A 23,263-nucleotide genomic window follows, 5' to 3' on the forward strand; every position below is an offset into this window, starting at 1 on the left:
CAGAGCATGGAAACAAACAGTGGGGAGCCATTTCCCACACCACCCTCCCCTGACTTCAGCCAGGATGTCACCTGGCTTCCTTGCATCAAAGTCACAAAGAACAGCGCAGCCAAAGCAAGGGAAAGTGAGCTGGTGGTAGCAGAAGTCACAGCTTCTTGTTAACCCTGGTGGCAGCGGCAGTGGGTGGGGAGCTGCTACGGTTTGGCTGTGTCCACACCTAAATCTCAACTTGAATTGTAGCTCCCATAATTCCCACGTGTTGTGGGAGGGACGTGGTGGGAGATAACTGAATCGTGGGGGTGGTTTCTCTTATACTGTTTTCGTGGTAGTGAATATGTCTCACGAGAGCTGATGGTTTTATAAGGGGAAACCCCTTTCACTTGATTCTCATTCTCTCTTGTCTGCCGCCATGTGAGACGTGACTTCTGCCATGATTGTGAGGCCTCCCCAGCCACGTGGAACTGTGAGTCCCTTAAATCTCTATTTTGTTGAGAAGGAGTTTCACTCTTGTTGCCCAGGCTGAAGTGCAATGGCATGATCTTGGCTCACCGCAGCCTCCACCCCCGGGCTCAAGCGATTCTCCTGCCTCAGCCTCCCGAGTAGCTGGGATTACAGGCATGTGCCACCATGCTCAGCTAACTTTGTATTTTTACTAGAGACAGGGTTTCTCTGTGTTGGTCAGGCTGGTCTCAAACTCCCAACCTTAGGTGATTCGCCCACCTCGCCCTCCCAACGTGTTGGGATTACAGGAGTGAGCCACCGTGCCTGGCCACCTCTTTTTCTTTATAAATTACCCAGTCTCAGGTGTGTCTTTGTCAGCAGTGTGAAACAAACTAGTACAGCAGCCATCCCCAGTGCACTGGGCCATGGGAGCACTCGCCACCCTTTCAGGGAGCCTCAGCAGGTAACAGGGCTCTGGTGCAGACACTGGTGCTGGGAGGATGCTCTTGAGGTCTGCAGAGGCCACCCAGGGTTCAGCAGCAGATACCCGTGACCACAAATGGCAGATTCCTAAGGTCCTGAGGGTGACTCATTGGTGAGTACCTGTGAGCCCCAACCCAGAACAGGGGAGAGCTTGAGTGGAGGCCTTGGTTCTAGGATAGCAGGTGAGATACGCAATGGGAACTATGACTCACGACCACGGCTTTATCCCAGAGCTTCTCAACCCGGGCAATTTTGTCCTTCAGGGGACGTTTGACAGTGCCTGGGGGGTAATTTTGTTTGTCACAAATGAGGGGAGAGAAGTGCTAATGGCATCTAAGGACACAAGTTGCTACTGAGTACAGCTCCACCACAAAGAATGAATTGGGGCGGGCACAGTGGCGCATGCCTGTAATCCCAGCACTTTGGGAGGCCAAGGTGGGCAGATCACCTGAGGTCAGGAGTTTGAGACCAGCCTGCCCAACATGGCGAAACCCCGTCTTTACTAAAAATACCAAAAATTAGCCGGGCCTGGTGGCGGGTGCCTATAGTCCCAGCTACTCAGGTGGCTGAGGCAGGACAATCGCTTGAACCTGGGAGGTGGAGGTTGCAATGAGCTGAGATCGCATCACTGTACTCCAGCCTGGGCGACAAGAGTGAAACTCTGTCTCAAAAAAGAATGAATTGGTTCAAAATATCGGGAGTCCCAAGCCTGAGAAACCTACTTGACTTCCTTTGTGCCAATCCATCATGCAGGTGTGACCTGGGAAAACTGCCTGGGTGCCCCTGAAAGCTGAACACAATGCCAGCCAGCCAGCCGTCTAGTTCAAACAGTAATGAAGCTGATTCCACGATCCTAATAACTTCATAATATCACTAATAACAGCGAACATACATTGAGTCCTGTTTACTTCCTGCCAAGCACTATTGATGCATTTCAGAGGTATTCATTCATTTAATCCACCCCACGACTCTACTAGGCAGGTGTGACTCTTACCTGCAATGCTTTGTGTAAATAGCCATGCCGCCCCTGACTGGAAAGCATCAGCCAAGCTGCTTGTTTTCCCAGTTTGAGTGGGCACCTCAGGCAGACCCACCCAGAGGACTGTTGAAGTCACTGACCTTCCTCACCTCTGCCATTGTCCCAGCAACTGGAGAACAGAAGGCCAGCCCAGCACTCCCAGCCCCCTGTTCCACATCTCGAGATCAAACCCAATTAGGTTATCTGACCACCTCCAAAAACACATTATTGTTTTCTGCAGAACAACAACAACAACAACAAACAAACAAACAAAAAACAAAAAACACACCATCCATAGATGAGTCCACATAGCACAAAGTCAAGTGGAAAAGGGTAGGAAGAGAAGCCAGGAACTTGAAATTTCTATTAAAATAGATCATTAAAGTCTCCAAAGTCTGTTTTTGCCTCAGTTACTCAAGCAGATGCAGATTGTTTTTAAATTATGCAGATAATTGGGGCAGGGTAGCCCTAACCTGTTTCCATAGGACCTTAGTAGATAAACTTAATGAGATGGACTAATTAGTCCTCAGCCCCTGTTTCAGGGGCTTTGGTTTCCTTAGAGGAACACCACAGACCTCCCGTTCACCTTTCATCTCAATCAATCCTCTTGTATTTACTAAGGGCCCCAGGAGTGGGGCATGGGAGGTGTAGATCATTCAATTTGTCGCAGCACATATTTTCAATATTATGATAAGAAGACAAGGGACCCTGCATTTTGTCAACTTTTGAGTCCAAGATCGATCCGCAAATAGATGGGCCTCCCTGCATTCTGAATTACAGTGTGTTTGGGCGGTTTATTGACAGTTGATAACTACTGACCACTAGTCCTGATAGAGTTACAAAGGTCAGGTCAAGGGAGGTCAGAGCCACAAAGGATGCCTCCTTCTCTTCCAGCTCGCCCCCTCCCAGAAGGGACATGCAGACCAATAACTAAGCCACCTGTAGGGTCTGAAGGCTCTTCCAGTCTTTCTCCCTCTGGCTGTGTCATGACATAACCCCAGTGCAGCCATGTCCTCTCCGGCTTTTACTCTGGCCACTGCCCTGGGAGTTACACAGGTGGCCAGGAAGCCACGGCTCACCCAGTAGGCACCGTGCAGCCACAGAGTGGGCTCAACTCAGTCTCCCGCTGCAGGCTCACTCCCCAGGCCCTTCCAGAAGCATCATTGCCAGCACAGGCTGGGCTTCTGCCTTGTAACCTCAGAGAGTTAAGGACACACAGAGGCAAAGGAAGTGGCAGGCTTCATGGCTCCCCTAGGAGTGTGGTCCCCCTGTGTGTATGCAAACCGCTCTTGGCAAGCAAAAGTTTAATTAAAAGCCTCTCAGAATGCCTCTCCAGCTGGGGTGGGCCTCGGTTGCCAGGAGGGGCCTTATCAAGTGGATTTGAAAACTTATAAACGATAGTCCTTGTTCCCAGGATATGTCATCTGGTCTGCCTCGTTGGGTGCCTTGCTGAGGAAGAGAGGAGTGGGGACCGTGTGTGTTTTTGATGTGGTATCCATTGTCTACTTGCAAGATGCAAATTATATTCAAATTTGGTTCCAGTGTACAGGGTGCGTGCGTATACCCCACAGCAGCCCTCAAGCAAGTGACTAATGGGAACATGTGTTTTTTCTATTTTTCTAAGTCTGGGAGAACAAGCGGGTGGAGGGCTGAGCTTGTGGAGTTTCAAATCTCTTTTTGCAGGGGACATGCCGCTGTCTGGAGTGATGGTAATACTCAGTGACGGCTCCATGGCAGCGGGCCCTGACCTGCCTAGATGCCCTGCTCCATGGAGGACCTTGAGCTGAATAAATGGTCCTGCCTGTCCCTTCTATCCACCCAGCCAGAGAGAAACCCAGGGACACAGCAGGGCTCTTAGGACAGTGGGGAGGCCCCAGCCTCTCCCGCCCTGTGTCTTGGCCAGGTGTTAGTCTCAGCAGGACCTCACTGGGAGCTAGTAGAGTGATTATCTCAATATGAGTCTAGTTGGTACTGCAATGATCTGTGTTTTTAATTAGATGATTCTTAACTGTCTCTGTCAGGTCAGCTGTGGGGAGGCGTGGGAGCTTGAAAGTGACTTCAATAAAACCTGTCTATCCGGAGCCTTATGTAGCCTCTTGCAGCCCAAGGTAGAAAAAACAAACCAAAACAAAAAACCACTGAACGATTCTAAGATGCTCTTGGGATCACGAACAGTTTCTGCTGCTCAGGCCCTGTTGCTGACATTGCTGTGGGTGCAGCAGCGGGTCATTCTGTATCTTAATGGCTTCTACTTACACCTCGATCCAGTGGACAGGAATTACATGGCAAAGAGGCATGAGGTGACAAATAAGAGCTCTTGCATAAGGGAAACATTCTCTTCATATGTGAATAACAGAATGCATGAATCTTGAAGTGCTGGGATTTGAAGGGATCAGAACAGATCGACTAGATCAGTGGATCACATAGGATTCTCAAGAGTCTTTTCAGAGGGAAAGGAAATGGGTTGGGCTCTGGACTCCTCACCCCTTTGTCAAAGAGTCTAGCCCCAGTTGATTGGCTTTATATTGTCTGTTTCAATATCCAGTCTACCGAATGGAGTTATGCTAACTCCAGCCACCTGATAGGGGCTGCCTAGATTGCTGTGCGGAAGACCCCAAGGCCAAGTCTCAAATGTATGAGAGAGAGCATTGTAGTCAGTAGGTAGAGGATGGGAGAATAATGGCCTAGAAACCATGCATTTGCTATCCCTAATATCAAATTTCTTTTGAAAAAAGGGCTCTGAGATTATAGAAAGTTTGAAGACCACAAAACTCTATGTCTTGTACTTAGACAGAAATCTTCGTGCATATGTAGGGGGAGACACATTTTGATTTTAAAGACGGAACTTCACGTGTGCTCAGGGTAACCTCGGAACTCAGAACTCACCAGTTCTGAAGAACTTCTTGGTATAAGAAAGCAACACGCTGCCTTCATAAACTCAAACCCAAACATTCCCCTTGCCAAATGGAAGAGAATCTTGGGGATGAAACTAGAATCCCAAGGTCTAGTTGCCTCTGCAGACACAGAGACTCACCTCCAATGACACTAATGGGAGACCCCAGCTTGTCCCATGAAGGTCATCACCTGCCTCCTTACATTTGGTTTGAGGATTCCTGGGGTCCAGGTACTTAATACATTTCCAGTATTGTAATCAAAGTGCATCCCTTTGACCAAATTTCTCGAGTTTTCTCTCCCAAGGAAATAAATCATGGAATTGTACATAAAAGATAATTCATTACATCATTATTCTAAATGATAAGAACTGGGACTGTGTGTTTAACAATCTAATTAAATTTATAAATAATGACACATTTATGGAATATATATGTACTTTTATAATCGGGAGACTTTTTCTTTTCTTTTCTTTTCTTTTTTGAGACAGGTTCTCCCTCTGTCACCCAGGTTGGAGTACAGTGGTGAGATCTTGGCTCACTGCAGTGTACACCTCCCGGGTTCACGTGATTCTCCCACCTCAGCTTCCTGAGTAGCTGAGATCACAGATGCATGCCACCACAGCCTGGCTAATTTTTGTATTTTTAGTAAAGATGGGGTTTCACCATATTGGTCAGGCTGGTCTTGAACTCCCGACCTCAGGTGATCTGCCTGCCTTAGCCTCCCAAAGTGCTGGGATTACAGGTGTGAGCACCGTGCCTGGCTGATACTTAAAAACAAAAACAAAAACAAACAAACCAGATTCCAGTAAAAATCAGAGTGCTTTATTTTTAAGAGTATCCCTAGAAACAGACTACCTTAGCATCTATAAAGGAAAAGCAAGGTGAATTTTCTGTTAATATCCGTTTAGGGCCAATAGACAAATTGCATAATTCAGGCTAAAAAGAAATCCACTCTTTCTCTGTCATTAGATGTTTGTCCTTCTTTATCACAAAACTTACTTCAAATTTCCATTTCTGTTTGCTTCTATCGAGACAGTGAAAATCCACACCTTATGTTCTAGAGCAGCCACCATTGTGACCCACTAGCTGACCCATTTTGTTCCCACTATGTGCCAACAACGTTTTGAGTACTGGAAGCACAAGGTAATTAGTGCAACATCCCTTCCTTTGAGGGACTTTTGGGGGTAAGGGGGGCACAGAAATGGAAACAATTAAGAAACAGTGCCATGTGTTACCTGGTTCAATGCACCGGCCACTACTTCATGCCAGACATTGTCCTAAGTATGTATGTGTCACCTCTCTGGTTCATGACCTGCAGCAAAGGCACTGTTGCCCCATTTCAGTGATGGGCTCGTTAATGGCCCACAGGCTCAGCAGCACAACTGACAGGTGGTAGAGCCAGGGCTCTAACCCAACGATACTCGTCCTTACTCCTGTTATAAACCCTTGAGCCAAAATGATGTTGGAATAGAAGAGGAAACTTCCTCTCCTCTGCCTGCGGCGCAGAAGCACCATGTGCAAAGGGATTTTCTTTTGATTTGTTTTATTCCTGCTGTATCCCCAGCACCTAGAACAGTGTCCGGAAAGAATGCAAGGTGGATGTGGTGTAGCTGAGGTAGGTTTGCCGGATTTAGCAGAGGAAATAAAGGACACCCACTTACATTTAAATTTTAGATAAACAATGCATCATTTTTCGTCTAAGTATGTCTGATGCAATATTTAGGGCATACTTTAATTAAATGGATTCATTGTTAACTGAAATTCAGATGACACTGGGCATTCTAGGGTATCTGGCAACCCCAGGTCAAGGCAGTGTGAATGGCAGGTTGTACTGAGTTGAGTGGAGGAGGGCCAGCAGGGTGACCCGTGCCTGTAATCCCAGCGCTTTGAGAGGCTGAAGAGGGAGGATCACTTGAGGCCAGGAGTTGGAGACCAGCCTGGGCAACATAGCAAGACCCTGTGTCTAAAACAAAAAATTAAAAAATTAGCCAAGTGTGGTGGTGCATGCTGCATCCCAGCTACTTGGGAGGCTGAGGCGGGAGGATTGCTTGAGCCCAGCAGGTCAAGGCTGCAGTGAGCAGAGATCACACTACTGCACTCTAGCCTGGGTGGCAGAGCAAGGCCCTGTCTCAAACAAACAAAAAAGAGTGGAAGAGAAGGCTCTCATGAATTACACAAGTCAGGGAAGGCACAGCCCCAAGCCAGCTGTGGAGGAGTGAGGACGCTTGGTTTTCCCAGGGAGCTGTGAGCAGCCTGCTACAGACAACCAGACGAGAGAGCAGAGCTCCCACTGGGGGCCTGTGGGTCGACATGTTTTTTCCATCTTCAAATTTTAATTAGTTCTCAACGCTTAAAATCTGGCAGTTTTATATTTTTAAAAATTGGCTTAAAAAAAAATCTGAAGGTCTTGGCCAGGTGCCGTGGCTCATGCCTGTAATCCCAGCACTTTGAGAGGCCAGGAGTTCGAGACCAGTCTGGCCAACATGGTGAAACCCCATCTCTACTAAAAATCCAAAAATTAGCTGGTCATGGTGGCAGGCATCTGTAATCCCAGCTACTCAGGAGACTAAGGCCGGAGAATTGCCTGAACCCTGGAGGCGGAGGTTGCAGTGAGTCGAGATTATACCATTTCACTCCAGCCTGGGCAGAAAGCGAGACTCCAACTCATTAAAAAAAAAAAAAAAAAAAAATACTGAAGGTCTTTATTTCCAAATGACATTTGATGGAAGGTGAGTAGCAGCCGTCCCCTTGGGTGTGGGGGGACACTGGACTCTATTGGCTTCACTCTCCTATAACTTACTTTACCTACTTTGTTCTCTTGAACCATAGAACTTCTGTGCTGTTGTCTCCAGAGTAGGGTGATTGGGAGAGTTGCTAGATATGGTCTATAAAATTGACAAAAGATGAAAAAGAAGGAAGGCCCTGCCATGGGTGTAAAGAGCCTGTAAATCATGCTAAGGGTTTTCCTCTAGACATGGAGGGATCCACAGGGAGTTGTGTACACCAGGCCAGTGGCATACCCGGATGTCCTTTAGAATGTGACTCTGGTGGCCTCATGAAAGACAGGTGGGAGCAGGCAGTGACTGGAGTCTGTTGGAGGCCCGCGCAGTATTCATTGAATATTTAACATGGTGAGGCTGACAGGGAGAACGCAATGGAGAAGACAGTTCCCGTAACTACTGTCTTCAGATCCTTGTAGAAGGGCCTCAGAGCCTCTGGAATCCAGAGGATTGGATTCTACTCCTGAGCAGGTTGTACACATGTGAATTTCAATGGGGAGCATGGTAGGTTTAAGGGATAATGACATGTAGTGTTCCATATTTATTCTATCTCTCTGTCTATTAATTTATTGATGGTGAGGAGGGAGGAGGGAGGCAACAGATGGAGTTAGAAATGGACATGACCCTGCATTTGCTCTGCTAACTCCCCTTGGTTTAAGGCAACGTGGCTATTCCTCGGCCCTGCATGCCTGGCTGACCCAGGCTATCCTCACTGGTGGCTGGGGGCAGATGCATTCGTAATGGAAGAGGTGAACTCACTGTTGGGGGTTCGAGGGAGTGCGGGGACTCCCGCACTCCCTCGAACACAGTGTTTTCTTCTGTGGTAATAAGATTGTCAGGGCTCCTTCCTGGCCCGTGCCTTGCAGGCACCGATGCAGGCTGCCAGAATGGGAAGCTCACTCTTCTTAATTAGTCCTAATGCAGTCGAGGCTGTTTTCTTAGCCTGACCAAAGGGAATAGTAATTAATATGGTGGGAGAGACAGACGGAGAGTTCAAGGCCGGCATGTGTGCCCCCGACCCTGGGGTCACTGGGGAAGGGGAACCTGGAAGACAATAGCCTGGCTCCCGCAGGCCTGGACAAAGGCTGGCTCTAGTTCTCAAACCTCAGCTCACTGTGGCCTTCCCATTAACGAGAAATTCTGTCCTTTCACTCCTGGCAAAGGGACCCGGCTTAGTAGACCTCCCAAATAATATGTGTGTGTCTATGTTTGTGCATGCGTGTGTGTGTGTTTTAAGGGGTAATTTTTTCTCCCACTTAAATAAATTCACGAGGCCTGGGGGAGTACCTGTTTCTTTTCTTTTCTTTTCTTTTTTTTCCGAGAGAGTCTCGCTTTGTCGCCCAAGCGGGAGTGTAGTGGCACAATCTCAGCTCACTGCAACCTCCACCTCCCAGGTTCCAGTGATGCTCCTGCCTCAGCCTCCCAAGTAGCTGGGACTCCAGGCGTGCGCCACCATGCCCAGCTAATTTTTGTATTTTTTAGTAGAGATGGGGTTTCACCATATTGGCCAGGCTGGTCTTGAACTCCTGACTTCGTGATCCGCCCACCACGACCTCCCAAAGTGCCAGGATTACAGGCGTGAGCCACTTTGCCCAGTCAAGTACCTATCTTAATGCTAGTCAGTGGCTACTGTTGCTGCTGGTAGGGCTGGATTTGTACCACCAACATGCAGGGCACAGGACTCATTTCACCCCAGGTCTTGCATAGCATCCTGGAGCTAGGAGCTTGGAAATGAGCGTGGCTTTTTGCAAGCTGGAAAGAGGCTATCCGGGTGGGAGCAGGTAGCTGGTGCCCAGGTACTGCTGCCGTTAGCGAGCTGGGTGGCAGGCAGGCCAACAATACACAGTGAGGACAGAAGCCAGAGGCAGTGACAGCTCCACCTCCCAGCGAATCCCAACAGAGAGAGGGAATGAGAGCCCCATAATGATGGTGAATGGGATGCAAGCAACTGTCTCACTCATTATGGATGACCTTACCACTCACAAATGACAGGTAGACACAGAGCCCTGAATAAGTGACACTATATTGCATTTGCAGTGCCTCTTCCTTGTTTGGAGATGCTGATCTTTCCAGCAACAAAACTTAGTTCTTTTTAGGTTTTGCCCTCTACTTTCCTTTGGCTTGTTCTTCTTCTCTCTTTTGCTTTAATTAAATATTGCTGCCTAACTCAGGTCAGCAGCAATGTCACCAGCATCAGCCATGAATCATGGCCGAGCTGACATTTTAAAAATGGCATCGTCAGGGTAGCAAGCGCAGGCCAGACACCCAGGCACAATGACTGGACCCTGTAAATTACACTAAAAGTCTAATCAGAATAATCAACACGCTGACATCTTTATGCATGTGGGCAGAACTCAGGGAAGGAAAAGGTGCTGACTTGGATTGCTCCGAGATTTTGCTTACAGCAGATTCTGGCACTTTCTGAGGATGCAAACAGAATCTTCAAGGTATATCTTTTGAGTATCCGGTGACTGCTTTCCCCACATTTACATGCTGTGATTAAAAACAGATATAATGTGTATCTCTCAATAGCATGTTGGTTTATATGCAGCTCATGCAGCCGTCATATTTTTTTCCTGCAAACCTCCCACATACACATAGTTCTTGATCAGTGCACGTACACATGAATGGCTGTCTCTTTCTCTCTCTCTCTCTCACACACACACACACACACGCACACACACATGCAGACACACACCCTATGATTATAAATTTGAATACATTCTTGGGTACTCTGGCTACAGAACTGCATTCAAACTCTGTCATTATTACAATGGTTTTCATAATTCTGACCAGTTCTGTACTAATCCCCATGAATGTGATTTCCTGAGGCCAGACAGGATAGCCACCTTTTAGCCCAGGCCATTTATCACCTTTCTTGCTCTATTTTAGTTTTTGACCTTTTCTTTTTCTTTCTCAAACCTCCCCCTACCCCTGCCACCTCCTTTTTGTCTCTCTAGTTTGCAAACAAACAAACAAGCCCTCCTAAAGCTTTGTCCTCCCTGACTCCAAGGGGTGCTCTTGGCCGTATATAATGCAGAAAGAGCACCTCCCAGTGATTAATTGGCCCCACCAGGTCACAGGCACAGAGAGCCCATTTGTCACCAGTGAGCTCTGGCCATCACAACCAGGCTGTACAGGGCCGGAGCCCAAGGGTGAGTGCTATTGGTTGGCTGGAAGGAAGAAGGGGGACACAAAGGGAAGAAAAAGTGAAAAAAAGAGGATCACGGTTGATAGATAAGAAGCAGAAGCATTTTTTTTTTTTTTTTTATGGTAAGAAAGTAGACTTTGTTTTGCTTTCATGGGTTTCTCATGTATTGGGCACCTACTGTGTTCCAAGAGTGAACAAGATATCGTCCCTTAATCTGGTAGTGGTTTGATAGATTTGACCCATCTGATTTTTGCAATGCTCTCGAGAGAAGGATATGGCTGATATCTGTGTGCTAATTTTTCAGATGGATAAACAGTGCCAGGATCTCTGTGATTTGCCCATGGCCGGGTGATTATACCTCCTCCCCTAGAGCTTGTTTTGTTCCATCACACACGAGAGGGGTCCATCAGACTGACCCACCTGCCATCGCCTTGAGTCCTCCTGCAGTGCCCTGACTACAGAACAGCCATGAAACCCATTAACTCCTGGATATAAACACCTAGGCTCTGGTTTCACTTTTCGCTTTTTCGACACACCAGCCATAAGGCCTTGGACAAGTCACTTTAGCGCTTGGATCCTTAGTGTTTTCATCTATAAAATAGGTTGCATGCCCTTAGAATTGTGACGGTTATATGAGATTATAAAACCTGGGGTATTATGCTTGGCATAGATTAAGCAATTCATAAATTGATAGGTGTGTAAGGTACCTATGTATGTATTTCTGTAATCATTCTGTAAGGGCCGGGCTGTCTGGGCACCTGCAAGTGGCCCCAGCATCAGCACACATCCCAAGGCACAAGACTGGGGAGAGAGATAACTAAAGAGATAGATGTCTACAAAGTACTTCCCAGGAATATACTTCCCCAGCTTCTCCCTCTCCATCCTCCTGCTACAGTGGTTCCTACTGCCAAGCATTTGCTCAAGAAGAACTTGCTGATCATTCCATTGGAAAGCACTGTATCAGGTGCTATGCACTGGTCAGGGCAGAGAGGGCAGGAGGCGGGACAAGGGCAGTGACAGAAACACAGCAGAAGAGAGGGTGCGGACAGGCAGGACGCACTCCCGCGTCCGCACTCCCGCGTCCGCACTCCCGCTGCTGGTCTTTGGCCCAGTTATGAGACTCCCTCATGGACATGTCCTGCTTTAGAAAGCTCCAGATAAGTAAGTCCAGCCCAGTGAACAATTTCAGGAAAGGGAGATTTCTATAGAATAACGAACTCTTTTTGCTTTAAAAAAAAAAAAAAAAAAAAAAAAAGATGGTGAAAGATGGTGATTACTTTTAAGTCAGTAGTTCATACTAGTTCTGTTTTTTTTTTTTTTGAGACAGGGTGTCACTCTGTCTCCAAGACTCAAGTGCAGTGGTGCAATCATGGCTCACTGCAACCTCAACCTCCTGGACTACAGTGCTCTTCCCATCTCAGCCTCCCAAGTAGCTGAGACTGTAAGCATGCACCGCCATGCCCCGCTAATTTTTCATTTTTTATAGAGACGGTCTCGCTATGTTGCCCAGGCCAGTCTCAAACTCCTGGACTCAAGTGAACCTCCCACCTGGGCCTCCCAAAGTGCTGTGAACAAAACAATCAGTAGCCCAAATTGTTGAGCTGCTCTGCAAAGTTGCATATGCAGGAGGTGCAAGGAGGGCCACGTTCAAGCTACCAGAAGCCCCTGGAAGAGCAAAAGCTAGAAATGGCCTCTGTGTATCAGACACTTCCTCCTTATGAGGCACTGAGTTGGGCACCTTGCATGAGAGATGTCACTCAAGTTACACAGTGATGCCACAGAGTGTCATTACCTCTGTTTTACAAATGGGACAACTGAGTCGGGAAGCATGACTGGTGGGTGACTACTAATAAGTGGTCTGAAGCCTTTCTATTTGTTAGTATGCTTTTGGGGTGAAAGTAGTAAAAATCTGTTTCAAAGTGGCTTAAATAATATGAAACAGTTTTGTCTCACCAAACAACAAATGGAGTGGTAGCATGGGCTCTCAGATGGGCGGATTCAGTGGCTCATTGGTGTCATCAAGAAATTTTTCCATTTCTTCCAGATAATGCTCCTCTTGATATGTTAGCTGGCCCTTCCTTCAGGTCCCCTTTGAATGGTAATATTGGCACAGAAATTAACATCTCACAGAGACCCAATATGGTCCAGAGATACAAAGGTACAAAGGAAGCATCAATTTCTAGATCTCTCTCACCTTTTTTTTTTTTTTTTTTTTTTTTGAGATGGAGTCTCACTCTGTCTCCCAGGCTAGAGTGCAGTGGTGTGATCTCAGCTCACTGCAACCTCCACCTCCAGGTTCAAGCGATTCTCCTGCCTCAGCCCCCACAAGTAGCTGGGATTACAGGTGTGCACCACCACGCCTGGCTAATTTTTGTATTCTTTGTAGAGACAGGATTTTGCCATATTGGCCAGGCTGGTCTGGAACTCCTGACCTCAGGTGATCTACCTGCCTCGGCCTCCCAAGGTGCTGGGATTACAAGCATGAGCCACTGTGCCCAGCCAGTTTCTAAACCTCTTAACAGCAAACTTTTCCCCAGAATCCTTCAGCAGGCCTTCCTTCCATTGGGACATATGACCAGACCTAAATGTATCACTGACAAACGGAGGAGATCACAGTCTGCTCAGTATTACCAGCACCCAGTGTGGTGGACTGTGCAGGATAAGACTTGGGTAAGTCGAAAAAGGATGAAGGGGAACTGGAAGTTGAGGCAGTAGTTACCATTGTCAGCCACAGCCAAGACTACAACACTCTCTGATAGCAAAAGAGGAAATGTTAGTCTTCTAGCTATAAAACTATGTCTATCCAATACTCAGCAAAATTGAAGGAATTCTGATTTTTTTTCCCCTAACAGCTCTTGAATAACAAAGGGTGGTGTTATGGGATGAATTTTGTCCCACCCCAGCCCCTGCAAAAAATCCTATGTTGAAGTCCTAACCCTCAGTATCTCAGAATGGGACTGGATTTGGGGATAGAGTCTTTGAAGAGGTAATTAAGTTAAAATGGTGAGCCCTAATCCAGTGTGACTGGGATTCTTGTAAGAAAGAAGGGGAGATTAGGACTCAGAGGGAAGACCATTTGAAGCCACAATGAGAAGACAGCCAAGGAGAGAGGCCTCACGCAAAACCAACCCTGCCAACACCCAGATCTCGGATGTCTACCCTCCCAGAGCCTGGGAGGCTTCCTCACAGAGAAAATGAACAAAGTAGCCTTTGTTATGGAAACCCAAGCAAACTAACCCAGGAGGATTGTCTGTTTCACAGTTTCCTTCAAATCCACAATAGTCACTGGAGATTGGGAATGACAGAGATGGTAGAGGGAGTTGGGAGGATGACTGCACATTATCCAGAGGAAGGAATACAGCAAAGAGGCAGAGGAAGGAGGGCACATGAGTATTGGAGAGGAAATGTGAATGCCTTTGGAAATCTGGCCCATTGGGCTTTAAATCTGGACATAAATCTGGATGCCAGGAAGTCATGAGGCCACTGACCGCTGGGAAGTTGGAAGGAAAAGTTGCTTTGGGCAGAAAAATGACTTTGATTTGGGAAAAATTCTTTTTATTCTCTGTTAACTATGAAATCAATAATTTATGTGTTTTCTGTGTGCCAGTCACTGTGCTTGGGCTGTGAAATGGATAGTCGGGGCGGTCCCTGACTTCAGGGAATTGGTATTTACTAAGAGAATAAGTTTAGCATGAGTGGTGGGAGGAAGGTTAGTTTCAGACATTTGATTGCCAACCTCCAAAGCTCTGTTGTCGGGAAGTTTAGGATGTGCTGGAGCCATTGATTTGTAAAGACAAATGATCCCATCCAAGGGTTGAGCAGAGGAAAGTATCTGCAGAGGTGGCCTCCCAAATAGAAAAAAAAAAATGTTCTGAAAACATCCTGTTTGATTTCCACGAATTATCTTCTTGGGCTTCTTAAATGGGAGAAGAAAAGAAAAAGATGCTTAGATTTAAGTAAAAATAGGTAGAAAGTAAGAACATCCAGAAGATAAACTATGCTGCCTGTTTGCCCCTGAAGCGTGGTAGAGGAAATGTACCGTTCTGATGAGGAAGCTCCAAGCAGGTGCCAAGTCTTATTGCATGTTGTGATTTGTCCTGGAATCTTATAGGCCTTACCAGGAAACATTAGGAGGTTGCTCAGATGGAGGAATCTAGATGGGTTTCATGCAGGCTTTTCTGAAGTTCTATGAAATCTAGGGCTTTATTCCCTCATTATAGGTCAAGATAGGGCTTTGCCTCAAGTTTTGCCCTGAGCATGTGTGCTCCTGAAGAAAGAACCAGATCCTTCCATCCTCACCCAGACAGAAGCCCTGGAGAGATGAAACTAGGGTGGCCCATCCATCAACAAACCTAGGTTCCGCCACAAGTGCAGGTTCTGTATCAGTCAAATGATACAGGAAGGTGATGCAGATCCACAGAGATGACTATTTAGGTTCTCCTGCCTAGAATTTCTTGTCTTTTTCTCTGTTGATATTTACTGGCATAAAATGTTGTACATTTTGTACATTTATCACTATGGCATGGATGTTTCAAGGATGACTGTAAATGAAATATGGATGTGTCCTAAAGATATTTATGTAATTTAGCAAAATTATTTTGCAAATTCATTCAAAAGAATCTGCTCAGTTCACATCTTGCTAGCATCACAAAACATTTCACAAATCACACCTTAATGTGGGAACAAGTACACATTACTTCAACATACCAAATATGTGAATGCACAAATAGTGTTTAAAATATTTTATACAATACATTGTGATCACTCTGTTAAAATACCAGTTTCTAGAGAAAATTGATTCACGACAAATATCTAATCACAGTACCCCGTGAAAGCTGCATTTTTTCAGTATCATTTAATGTTTCAAGCCAAGAGATTTGGATGGTTGTCTCATTTTGTTTTCCTTTTTTTTTTTTTCCCATTCATTTGCTGAACAATCATCTTCTGAAACATCCCACTTCTGCCGTGGTATCAACTGACACGTTACCAAAAAGATGTAAATGATTTAATTGAATTAGTTTAATTAGGTAAATTAACAGTTAAGCATATCACACACAAGCTTGTTCTGTTTCTACCACGTTATGGAGATAATTTAGTACAGAAGGAGAATGGGCATGACCAAAATTCCAATGAAATGAGCCAGACTAGCTGGCAGAGGGGGAAAAAACACAAAGATAACAGTTGCTGGAATTAAATCTGGGTAAATAATTTATGTGCTGGATTCATTATGTAATTTGAGTCGTAGACAACCAGTTGATAGTCAATGAACGTGCAAAATCATTGCTACTGAGTGGAAGCGTGAAGATGACCGAAGTGTTTCTGACCTTTCCCGAAACATATTCCCGGGAAAATTCCAGCGGTCCTTGGTAATTTAGGCAAACTGAGGCAATGCCAGCCAGCTTGGTTAATCAAAAATCTGAATTAAAACAAAAAAAAAACAAATGAACTGTGGTTTGATGGCCTTCAAGTATATGCCATGCCATTAAATCAAACAAAGCAGGGGTATTCAATCTCGGCAATATGGGCATTGTTTGGGAGGACTGGCATTGGAGGGAGTTTCTAGAGCATTGCAGGATGCTTAGCAGCATCCCTGGCATCTACCCGATAATGCCAGTGACACCGCCTTCCCTGCGGTGGTGATAATCCAGATGTCTCAAGACACTGCCAGATGTCCCCTGGGTGGGGGTGTCAAAATAACCCTGGTTCAGAACCACTGAGATAAAACCATTGAATACTATCTAATATGAATTGTGAGGAATTCAGCTTTGGTAAATTATTCACAGTGAGTTGTAACATTCATAGCACTTACATAGAATCTTATATAAAATTTGAAAATATTTATTGCCTCAAGTATTTGAAACATTTCCTGCTTGGGCATAGTGGCTCATGCCTGTAATGTCAGCACTTTAGGAGGTTGAGGCAGGCAGATGGCTTGAGCCCAGGAGTTTGAAACAAGCCTAGACAACATAGCGAAGCCCTGTCCCTATATACAGTACAAAAAATTAGCCAGGAGTGCCTTTAGTCCCAGGTACTTGGGAGACTGAGGTAGGAGGATTACTTGAGCTCGGGAGGTTGAGACTTCAGTGAGCTGTGATCATGCCTCTGGACTGCAGCCTGGGTAGAGACCCTGTCTCCAGAAAAAAAAAAAAAAAAAAAAAATTTATATATGTCTGTTAATTCTCATTCATTCATTTGGCAAGAAGCAGGTATTAACCACTAAGCACACAGTATCGTTGGATTCAAAAAGTATCAACAACCTCACGGACAAGGAGTTCCAAGCAGACTTGTGAATGAGGAAATCACATAGCCAAAGCTGAGCACAGAGGGGCACACCTATGATCCCAGTTATTTGGGAGGCTGAGGCAGGTGGGAGGATGGCTTGAGCTCAGCAGTTCAAGTCCAGCTTGGGCAACATAGCGAGACCCCATCTCAAAAAAAAAAAAATCATATGGCATATAGTAAATGCTGGCAGAGGTGGGAAGACCGAGGGAACCACATTTTTAAGAGAGCCCCAGCCTTAGGTAAATAGCTTTTAGTTCTGTGTGGCAGCAGGGGTGACCACCAAGGCATCAAAGCCTGAGCTGAGACGTTCACTGATCTAGTGGCAATGAGAGAAATTGGGAGGCTTTAAGCAAAGGAATGTTACATACAGTCAGTGTTGACTTCTGGAAATAGCAAAGGTTTTAAAGTCATACTCACATGAGTTAAATACTGATGTTGTCACTTGCCAAGTGAGGCAAATTGTAGATTTCTGAGCCTCATGTCCATATCAATAAATAATACCTACCTCACTGCACATGGTGAGTGAGACAGTGTCCATGGAGCATTTAGCATACTATCTGCCCCATAAAAGTCACTCAATAATTATCAGTGCTGCTTTCCTTCACTAGCCGGTCTGTCCCACTCAACAGCTTGCTCGTACAGAACACAATGGAAAGCCTATGTTTCCAAGGTTTGCACTCCCCAACATCTGGGTTGTGTTGTCAAACGTCACTGAAGTTGTCCAAAACCTTGCCACTGGATTTTGTTTACTCTAGAGCTGAGCGTTTAAATCCCTTAAATTGGTAACGTCAGTTTGACGTCCATGTTAATCTTCCACAAGATTTCAGGATCTAGAATCTGGAGGTGGCTTTCTCTGCCACATACCCAGGTTTGGAGCCAAATGTGGTCATTACCACAGAAATCAGGGAGGACGTGGAAAAGTACCCTTTGGAAGAAGTGATTTTTTTTATGTACAAAGGAATGTAAATGTTTTGCCAAGCAAGTTTCTGGCAACAGTGCCTCCAATGCCGGTATTTTCGTGCTGTAAGGAAGCAGCGACAACCAAACAGAGGAAATGGGAGACCTGTTTTACATTTGGAAATACCAACAAAGCCACATTCCCACCCCTTCTGCAAATGTATCACTAACGTACACAATGCTTTGTATATATAATGGAATGAAGGGCTAAGCTGTTTTCTGTGGGATTCTGACATGTCTCTTTCTTTTTCTCACACACACTCTGCAGTGATACATCTATAAATGAAGGGGACATTTCCAAGAACACATTTCATTGTCAGAAATATATACACACCATGTAGAACAAACACAGCCTGAACAAAGATGTCCTGTTCCCCCAACCACTCCTTCCCTGGGTACCCACTTCTCATCCTTTCCCGTGACAGTGGGACTTCCCATTCCAGGTAATTGGTCCAGGTAGCTTCTGGGAGTTGAGTCTGTAGGGTGGCTGCCCTGAAGTCACTCAACAGCAGTCCTGGTACCACCGTCTACCAGCTGCAACTGATGAGGAAATCGGACTCTTCCTTAATCCCTTTCACGCCCTGGGGTTTATTCTCAGAAGTTGATCTAACTTGTGGATGTAATGGCTATAATAATGTGCAAGTTCAGATTAACCCAAAAGGGAAATGGCGAATTCCCTGTGGCCTCTGTCCATCTTTTAGGATTTAGAAGGTTCTAGAAGGAATGGTCAGCTGCTGTGATTTATAGCTCCATCCCATGACCTACTGTCTTTCCTTGCATCCCACAGCCTTTTCTTTTTTTTTTTTTTTTTTTTTTTTTTTTTTTTTTTTTTTTTTTTTTTTTTTTTTTTTTTTTTTTATTTTTAGTAGAGACAGGGTTTCACCATGTTAGCCAGGATGGTCTCCGTCTCCTGACCTCGTGATCCACCTGCCTTGTCCTCCAAAAGTACTGGGATTACAGGCGTGAGCCACCACACCTCTTTTTCCTTTTTAAAAAATTATTTTGAAATTATTTTAGACAACAAAGGTGGCAAACATTTTTCAGAGAGTTTCTGCGTATTCCTCACCCAACTTCCCCAATGGTAACAATCCTAGATAACTGTGGTGCAACTATCAAAATTAAGAAATCAGCTGGGCATTGTGGTGCATGCTTGTAATCTCAGGTACTCAGGAGGCTGAGGCAGGAGGATCACTTGAGACAAGGAGTTTGAAGACAAACTGGGCAACATAGCAAGACCCTGTCTCCAAAAAAAAAAGAAAAAAAGAAATTGCTTTTCTTAATTAATGGGCACAATACTAATACCAAGTACAGATTGTATTTGGATTTCACCAGTGTTTTCACTCACCCCCTATTTCTTGGATCCTATCCACAATCCTAAATGCAGGACAGCTCTTAGCTGTGCTTCCTTCCTCTCCCTTAATCTATGACAGGCTCTCGGTCTTCCCTTGTTTTTCATACCTGGACACTTTTGAAAAGTATTGTTCCATGGCTGGATAGAATGTGTCTGAAGCGTCTCATGATTTGATTGAAGACATGCTTGTGTTTTGGGCAGGAATACCAGAGGTGACATGCCCTTCTCAGGGTGTTACATGGGGGGTGCGTGATGTCAGTGTGGCTTATAACTGATAGTCGCTTTGGTAAGGTGGTGTCTGCCAGTTTTGCATGCCGTAAAGTTACTGCTTTTCCCTTTGTAACTGTTATGTATGTTTTGGGAGATACGTTGAGATGATGATAATATCCTACTTCCCAAACTTTCGTCTGCTACATTGAGTACCCTTGGCAGCACTGGTCTTGCCTACGACATTTATGATGGTGGTATCCTCACAGGGACTTTTCCATGTTCTCCCTAAAGTTAAGAAATAAATTTTCTTAATGAATGAGCCCAATACTGGTTTTCTAGTCCTCTCATTCCATCTATGTTTATTCATCAGCCTCCCACAACCTTTGGGCTGACTGTACACAACATTTTTATTTTCACCTTGTAGAATTTCTCCTAATCTCCCACCGTGGTCCCTATAAAGGATTCTGTAAATATTTTCAGAAGTGGAAAAGAAGAGGAGAAAAGCAAAGTAATAAAAGTGCCTACAGTGATCCCAATCTACGCTCACCGTGTGACTTTGAACAAGTCACTGTCCTGCGAGCTTCTGTTTTCTCTTCTTTTCTTTTTTTTTTTTTTTTTTTTTGAGACAGATGCGTGCTCTTGTTGCCCGGGCTAGGGTGCAATGGCACGATCTCTCAGTTCACTGCAACCTCCACCTCCCAGGTTCAAGCAATTTTCCTGCCTTAGCCTCCTGAGTAGCTGGGATTACAGGTGCCCATCACCTCGCACAACTAATTTTTGTATTTTTAGTGGAGATCGAGTTTCACCATGTCGGCCAGGCTGGTCTTGAACTCCTGACCTCAGGTGATCCACCCACCTTGGCCTCCCAAAGTGCTGGGATTACAGGCATGAGCCACCGTGCCCAACCCCATTTTCTCTTCTGAAAACGCCATCTCTAAGCCCCTTTCAGCTCTAAAATGCTGTGATCCTATGACAGGCAGCTGGGTTGTGATGGAATCTGCAGCTGGCGTCACCAAACCGCCCAACAGTGAGATGAACGAACATGGGGCGGCGACAGGACAGACAGGGGAATTCAGGAAGGGGAGGAAATGGTCTATGAATCTTTTACAAGCACTAGGGATACTGACATTAATAATACTTTCCACACGGAGAAATACGTTGGAGGGAATGCTAAGGTTTGAGGAGGAAGCAGCTCCATTTGGGATGAGGTCTTTTATCTTTGCCTGGCCCTTGAAACATACGAATCAGCCCTTTTCTCCCCAGATTGAAGAATCCATAGTGTGCGTTTCCAACATCTGTTTCATTACTTTGAATCAGGCTTAATACCCATTTAAGGCTTAATGATTGCAGAATTATACTGGATGTAAATATAGTTTTTAACAGTGTGGCTTAAAAGCTGAAGTTTCACTTTTATCCTCTTTATAAAGCTCACAAAACATGCAGACCTCAGACTAAAAATTTTCTTAATGTCTTATAAGCCAAGTCTGTTTCTTCTGGTTCGCAGCTCAGAGCCAATTTCTATTGATATTTTAAATATACAATTAGAAATTACTGATTATTTTGCCTATCTTGCTAGCTGATTTTAGAACATCAGTCATTATTTTAAAAAAAACTGAGGCCGGGCGCGGTGGCTCAAGCCTGTAATCCCAGCACTTTGGGAGGCCGAGACGGGCGGATCACGAGGTCAGGAGATCGAGACCATCCTGGCTAACGTGGTGAAACCCCGTCTCTACTAAAAGAAAAATACAAAAAACTAGCCGGGCGAGGTGGCGGGCGCCTGTAGTCCCAGCTACTCGGGAGGCTGAGGCAGGAGAATGGCGTAAACCCGGGAGGCAGAGCTTGCAGTGAGCTGAGATCCGGCCACTGCACTCCAGCCTGGGCCACAGAGCTAGACTCCGTCTCAAAAAAAAAAAAAAAAAAAAAAAGCTGAGAGAGAAACATTTGGAACTAAAAAGGGGAGGGAAGTTTGGCTCCCAGGGGTGAACTGTGAGTGCTGGACTGGCCTGAACACCCAGGAGTTGATCATGGATAGCGGTCTTTGTCAAAGACAGACAAGAATCCAGAGATGAGGAAAATTAAAATTTGTCCCCAGCTGGGGTTATTTAAGCCAGTTCTTGTGAAACTCCTTTCCTAGCTAGTCTGTTCTCACATCTGCTGGCTAATAGAGGAATGTACTGGTTTGGGATCCAGCCTCTGGTTTTGTTTTGTTTTGTTTGAGACGGGATCTCACTCTGTCACCCAGGCTAAAGTGCGGTGGCACAGTCACAGCTCACTGCAGCCTCGACCTCCCAGGCTCAAGTTCTTCCCACCTCAGCCTCCTAAGCAGCTGGGACCACAGGCACGTGCCCCCATGCCTAGTGGATCTTTTTAAATTTTTGTAGAGATGGGTGTCTCCCTATGTTGCCCAGGCTGGTCTCAAACTTCTGGGCTCAAGCACTTCTCTCATCTTGGCCTCCCACTTCCCCCAGTGGGATCCTACCTCTTAATGACCCTTTTTAAATAGAGAACTTTTGAAATATCACTGTCATAAAACTGCTTTGGTTAATATAAGTTGGAGAATCACAGGGAAAGTGAGGGTAGGAGAACGAGTGGCCAGTTTGTCACAACTTGTAGTGAAGATTGTGTTATTGATTAAACTGTGAGTTTGGTTCTTTACAGACAGGTACGTCCATCTCTCAGTGACTGCTGTACTGTGAATTCCATATATAGTGCCTGGCACATAGTAGGTAATCAATAATCCGTGATGCATCAATAAATGGTTAAAGGTAGAAATTATCTCTGTGTGGGTTAGACCCTGAATTATGGTCCCTTTCATTTACCTTTCAGATAATGGTTGGAGCTAGAGGTAACCTAAAAGGAGTATCTACACTCGAAGGTCTATGCCTTAAATTCATATACTGCATTGTAACAATATTTTTTCATAATGTGTTTCTTGGAAGGTTAGTAGATACTATTCAGTAACGGAGTCCTGTGGTCAAAGTGTGAACTCCGAAAGGTTAAACAGTTTTTTGTTTACTTTTGTTTTTAACTGCAGGACTTGTCAGGGCCTTTGATCATTTGCATGGCCGTTGGGATTTACTGAGGGAGGCATAAGCACTTTGAATATTGATTCTTTGTTTTCTTAAAGTATCCTTCATTCTAATAATCCAATGATCACAATTTGAGAAACATTGTTTATAATATGCAGATCATTTTTACTTGGGTAAGTCATCCTAGAACATTTGGTTTCTCCAGTCTTTGACCTTGAACTCATTACATACGTGTAGAAAAATTTCCAAATCAAATGCATAATGTGAACAATGCCCCTAGGTACACAAATACTTGTTCAGTGGATGGATAGATGATGGATGGTTTAGTGACTATATCAGAGTAACATTGTTAGATAAATGACATCATCAGCACCACGATCTGGAGAGTTCTTGAGATTTCTCCAAAACCACAGTGTTCTCACTTTGATTGCCTCTCTCCTCTACTCCAGCCCCCAGCATAGAGCTACTCATTACCTTTTGCTGATTGCAGGAGCTTCTAAGTGCTGTTTTCACATCTGGTCTAACGGCCCTCAAATCTGTCCACACCCAGACCTGCTATATCTCGGGGTCATTTACATGGCAGTCTTTCCACAGGGTGCCCAGAGCCCTCTCCAACACAATCCCATCTCGTTCTTCCAGCCTCATCCTCCTTCACTCCCTTATGTAC

The 23,263-nt window shown here is 45.3% G+C and overlaps 1 long non-coding RNA gene across 1 annotated transcript in view; it reads right to left on the reverse strand.

Moving 5' to 3' along the window:
- Positions 1-15,445: 15,445 nt before the first annotated feature.
- Positions 15,446-23,263, reverse strand: part of LOC105525801 — a 33,887-nt gene continuing 26,069 nt past the window's right edge. Inside the window, exons 2-3 of the long non-coding RNA XR_001003978.1 lie at positions 16,613-16,750; positions 15,446-16,183 (exon numbers count right to left, since the gene is read on the reverse strand). This is a non-coding gene — a long non-coding RNA (uncharacterized LOC105525801). The remainder of the gene's footprint in view (positions 16,184-16,612; positions 16,751-23,263) is intronic.

The sequence above is a fragment of the Colobus angolensis genome, unplaced genomic scaffold (assembly GCF_000951035.1).
Source record: "Colobus angolensis palliatus isolate OR3802 unplaced genomic scaffold, Cang.pa_1.0 Scaffold116, whole genome shotgun sequence".
NCBI classification, from domain to species: domain Eukaryota; kingdom Metazoa; phylum Chordata; class Mammalia; order Primates; family Cercopithecidae; genus Colobus; species Colobus angolensis.